We start from the raw sequence: 6,000 nt of genomic DNA on the forward strand, positions 1-6,000 counted from the left end.
CTTCTTCTCCAAAACCAAACCCCTCCAAGCCCTAGCAGCCATGGTTGCCTCCTCATCGCCGACCACCTGAAGCAGTCGCCTCACCACCACCAGCCTCGTCGTCGACCACCCTCGAGACTCCAGCTCCCATAGCTGCTCGCTTTCGTCTCCGTCAACACACACACGCAGCCATGGCTGTTGTTTCTTCTTTTCCGTCAGTCGAGTTACGACCATCTCCAGCGTCCGCCGATAACGAGCAGCAATGCTGCTGCGTTTCTGCTCGTCGAGCATCTGCTTCACGTCCAGACCACCATGACTGTTGCCTAGTCTGCGACCTCCAGCCATGAACGACGAACCACCACAACACACACACACACACACACAGTGGGGCGTCCAAACAACCTACTATTTCGTCGTTCTTCAGGTTCCATCCGTCGAGGTCATCATTTGTCGTTATGAGTTCGTCGAGGTTAAAAGAGAAGGTGGGTTGTCGTTAAAGTCAAGATCCGTTAGGTTGTTGGCAGTTGTGGTTCAAGTTTTCCGTTTTCGTTCGAGTTCGTCGTTCTTCCGATCCGGTTAGTTGGTTTAAGTTTCATTTCTGTCCGTATTTTGTTTGATATTCTCGGATTTGAAATTAGTATATGTTTGATTCTTTTCTTGTTCGTTGTTTATCATTTCTTGATTATTTCTTCAGTTTGTTTTTATTAATTTGTTCTTGTTTAGTTTTTATATAGGAATGTGTTAGATTTAATTCGGGTTCATTTTTTTTGTTGTTTGAAGTTTGTTAGTTTTTCATCAAGTGATTTAATGTGAGTGTTTATGTGTTGGTCTTTAGTTTTTGATTTAGTTTGAATCATTCATCTTTGTTATGATATTGTTCGATTTAGTTTGAGTTCAACTGATGTTGAGTTTAGTGATTTAAATCTACTTGTTTGTCATGTTAAGTTTGTTGATATGAATCTGACTCTGTTAGTAATTCATGAATGGTGTTAATTTGGCAAGTTTATTATGCAGAAGTTGATTACTTGTTGATGAAAGTTGAATAGGAATTGGTTATAGCTGCTATATTTTGGTTAGAATTGATTAGGTGAAGTGGTTATAGCTGATGGGGGTAGAATGGTCAATTGCAGTATTTTCAGGGGTAAAATGGTAATTTCAGTAATTTTATAGGGGTATTCTTGGAATTGAAAATTTGAACAACTATTTAATAGGAGTGCTCTGTCCACTAAGTATTCAATAATATTAAAATAATATGTAGTGGGGGACAAGACATAATGGTGGGGAATTAATACATTGTTTAATATAGTGGGGGACAAAGCATGCGGTAGTGGAGAATAATGGAATTAAATAAAGAAAAAATATGTGTTAGTGGGAACTAATATATTTGTTTAATGTAGTGGGGGACAAAACATTAGGTAGTGGGATTAAAAAGGGGATGGGTGGAAGATAGTGGGATTTAATTTAAATAAGGAGAGTTTGGCTATAAATAGAGGGGCTGGATATTGAGAAAAGAGGGGATACTTCCAAAAAATAGAGAGAGGATTCCGAAAAATATTGAAATGGGATAAGGGATTGGCTGAATATTGAGAAAACATTTCGAATGAGATTCGAAAGAGAGAGTAGTATACACCTGATATACAATCTGCATACACTGGATATACAGAGGGGTCAGAATTTAAGGGTTAAACATTAACTGGTCTTTCAATCTAAAAAAGATTCACTTTGTTTCTGCCCGTTGATTGTTGTTGGTGTTTCTGGATTTTCATTTGATTTGTTCCTTGAGTTTGGTTGGTTGTTTGCCACTACTTCACTGGTTTGCTGGATTATTTTTTTTATTTTAAAATCTGTCACTGGTTTCTCATTGCTGGTTGTTACTGGTTGTTGGGTGTTGCTGTTGTTGTATGTTACTGCATTTCTGCTGATCTTTCTTTTCTTTTGCTTCCAATATCAGGTACACAACTGACACGCTGGTTATTGTAAACTGAAACATGAAGCATGAATATGAAATGAAGAGTTGAAGTTATGAATTTATCTTAGTTATATTCTGAATTTTAGTTGTATATGTACATTATTTAGCTTCCTAATATCAGAACCATATAGTTGTTTAATATATATAATGGAACATCTGACAGTAGCTTAGTGGACGAATTGTCTATGTATTGCTAAAAAGACTAAAGGTGTTGTAGCTCTGTTCAGTTAGTTCGTTATGGTTTGATGATTATCATATCTCAAAAAGCATGTTAGCTGATTTAGACTATTCTTAAACATTCAACAGTTAGCTCATTAAACAAATAGCCCATTTCGGAACTTGTAGGAATATTGTTTAGTTAGATACTATTGGTTAATTTCAGCATGTAAATGGTTTAGGATTAAAATTAGATTGCCAAGTTTTTTTTAATTTGACAAACTTGAGCATGCGTAGTATAATGTAACTAGGTAATAACATGTGAATGAGATGACCCAGGTCCAGTTTTGTGCCATACACGTTGGGCCTGGGTCCACGTTGGCAACGGACTGCCTGCTTGTATCATTTTCAGATTTTACGAATCATATTCGGAACCCAACTATAACAACTCGTAAGCATGTAAATAAATTAGCACCTTTTCTCTTTCATTTTTAGAGACAAATTTAATAGAAAAAATGTAGGCACTTTAGGATTATCCTGTTAAAATAAATGAGATGAGTCTCACCCAATAAAATGCATAAGTTGTGGGGCCCTCAATAAATGGTTAATAATTGTATAGACTTCGGGATCGGTCGTTTAGCAAATTTCACGCCATTACCCCAAAATAATGATACGCTAGTCGCTTTAGGCACGCGTTTAACAATTTATTTTCTTAAACTCGGGTGCACATTTATGTGACCCAAATCCAAATCTCAACAGAGTCGAAATATGTCGATAACCACGGGTACATTGATGTGACGTGGTTCGAGATATATTTTCATGATGTTGCAATTCTCGATAAAAATGATAATAATGATAAAAGCGGTTAAAAGTTAAAATTCGAACATATGTTCAACATGTATTATATCAGATAATCAAGCCGAATATGACAGTTGAGACACCGTGCTAGAACCACGGAACTCGGGAATGCCTAACACCTTCTCCCGAGTCTTATCCGGATTTCTGGTGCGCAGACTGTTAAACAGAGTCAATATTTTCCTCGATTCGGGATTCAACCGGTAACTTGGGACACCATAAATCTCCCAAGTGGCGACTCTGAAATAAATAAATAAATCTCGTTTCGATTGTCTCTTAATTGGAAAAAACTCCCTTCGGCGCCCCTTTGCGGCGGCGCGGGTGAAAAAGGAGGTGTGACAGCTCTGGCGACTCTGCTGGGGACGTAACCCAGAACCACTGGTTTAGGGTTAGAAATTCGAGCTTAGATAAATTGTTATATTTGGTTTTATCTGATTTTGTTACATGTTTGGGCCCAATGTGCTAAATGATGCTTTTTACCGCTTTGATATTATTTGAACTGTACATATATACTGTGCCGGAACCTTCTCTTCTCACCTCCGGGGATGTGCTTACTGGTTGAGACTCCCTATTCTGTTAGTGTCATACCCTGAAATAAAAGAGGCTCGGAAAGTTTCTAAGCCGGCTGGCCTTTTGGTTCCCGGAAAGGAGCTCCTTCCTCAACTCGAGTTGTCCGCTCGGGTACACTGTCTAGAACATATACCCAGGTTGAACCTAGAATAACTTGACTTCATGTCGGATCCCTAGTAGGAGCGTTTATTTGCATCATGTTGCATTTGACTTAGGGGACTGAATATCTACTGGGGAGGTAATCCAGAATCTTTGGTTCGGAGTTCAAAAATTCGAGCTTAGAATAATTGTTATTATTTGGCTTCATTTATTATTTGATTTTATTACATGTTTTAGCCTAAATGTGCAAAATGTTACTCTTACCGCTTTGATATTATATGAATTGTATATAAAAACTGCTACGAAATCCCTCTCTTCTCTCTCTTGAGGAGTGCACGCTGGTCGTGACTTCTTTCTGTTAGTGTCCTATTCCAAAATAGAACGAGGATTCGTAGGAGTTGCAAAATCGGATGATCTTTTGGTTACCGGTACGAAAGTTGCCCCCTCCTCGATTCGAGTTGTCCGCTCGGGTACACAGTCTAGAACACCGACTCAGGTTTTGAACATAGAATAACATGACTTCATGCCGGATCCCTAGTAGGAACGATTATTTGCATCATGTTGCATTTGACTTAGGGGACTCAACACAGGGGTTGGGTCCGTCTAGGACTAGCAACCTGAAATGAAAAGACCATCCTGATGCATCCTATTTGTGCTGTGCATTTATTTGTTCCGAACCCGCATGTTGACCGGTTTTTGAATCTCGGGAATGTTGTGAAATTGAGGAAAAGAAAAAAAAAGAAATAGCGGTTAGGGAGTTAATTGTTTATTTTTGAAAAACCCAATGCCCAAATACTGTCAAAACTCTGCCGAAATTTTGAGAAAATAAAAAAAATGTTTTATTAGTTTGTTTTACTAAAAGCAAAGGAAAAATAGAAAAAAAAAGAGTCATTGTTCTGTCTTGTTTTCAAAAATAGAAAAGGAAAATAGTTTTGTCTTGCCATGAAAAATGAAAATGAAAAAGAGCCTTATTTTTAAAATAGTTTTTTTATTTGTTTATGAAAAGGCCAAAAATGAAAATGAAAAGAGTCGTACTTTGAAAGTGGTTTTGTTATTTGCTGCCAAAAATGAAAATATGAAGAAAAAAAAGTCCTGTTTTAAAATAGTTTAGTTAATTTGGCGAACTACGCCGGTTTGATTCTCACCGGATGTGAGATACGTAGGCAACCCTAATCGGGTCCAACCTCCCCTTTTGCTAAAATAGCCAAAAAAAATGTCAATTGTAAAGAGAGTCATAAATAAGTCGGGTGATGCAGTTTTTGTCAAAAATAGCCGAATGTTCCCGAAAGGGACGCCGGAAGGCTGACTTTGCATAAACAGTCACCTTTGGGTCATTTTTTAAGATTTTTGCCAGTTGACCCACGCAGCCTTAAAATCTTCGCCGCCGAGACGCTGAAAGGCCGTGTTTGCAATATCGGGTCTTCTATTTTGAAAAAATAAAAAATAAAAATAAGAGAGCCATAAATAAGTCGAGTAATGCTGTTTTCTCAAAAATAGCTGAATGTTCTCGAAAGGGGCGCCGGAAGGCTGACTTTGCATAAACAGCCACCTTTGGGTCATTTTTTAAAGATTTTTGCCAGTTGACCCACGCAGTCTTAAAATCTTCGTCCTCGAGGTGCTGAAAGGCCGTGTTTGCAAAATCAGGCTTTAATTTGAAAAAAAAAACAAAGAAAAAAAAAAAGAGTCAGTGGGCGATTGAATGTCGTTTGGATTTTTTATCAAAATAAGCCGAGCCAGCTTCGGCAATGTATTAAACCGTTCTTGCCGAGATAGCCTTGGAGTATCTTTCAGTTGTCGAAAGGCTATTTTCGTAAAAGAACGAACAAATTTGTAAAGCGCCATAAAATAGAATCTCCTCGGCCTCAAAATTCATGTGAAATTGGGAAGGGGCCACATTTGCAAAAACAACCATTTGGTTAAAAATAGCAAATAGGGAAAGGATTCTGGCCGTTTGTTTTTGAGTTTGTAATTCTTTTGATTAGGGTGTGGTATGTTTTGATTTTCAAGTCTGTAGGTCGTCTTTTCGTTAAAGTCTGTTAGTATGGTCAGTTTTTAAACCGTTGTAATCATGTTTGTTTTGTTATGAAAATTGAAAAAAAAAATATTTTATTGTTGTTTATCTTTTATCAGTCCGAACTACGCAAGGTCTGATTCATGCGGGGTCATGATACATAGGCAATCTCCATAAGATTCGACCATCACTAAAAGAAAAAAGGGGCATTGTGAACAAAAGAAAGGGAAAAAGGACATAAAAAGAAAGAGTAAGCTGGGATGATGCATGCAATCGAAGCAAAAACATGTTAGAAATGGTTAAACTGCCTAGGAACATTGCATTCCCCAATGTGAAATTGCAATATGTGTTAAACTCTAAC

This window comes from Nicotiana tabacum, chromosome 16 (assembly GCF_000715075.1).
Source record: "Nicotiana tabacum cultivar K326 chromosome 16, ASM71507v2, whole genome shotgun sequence".
Classification (NCBI taxonomy): domain Eukaryota; kingdom Viridiplantae; phylum Streptophyta; class Magnoliopsida; order Solanales; family Solanaceae; genus Nicotiana; species Nicotiana tabacum.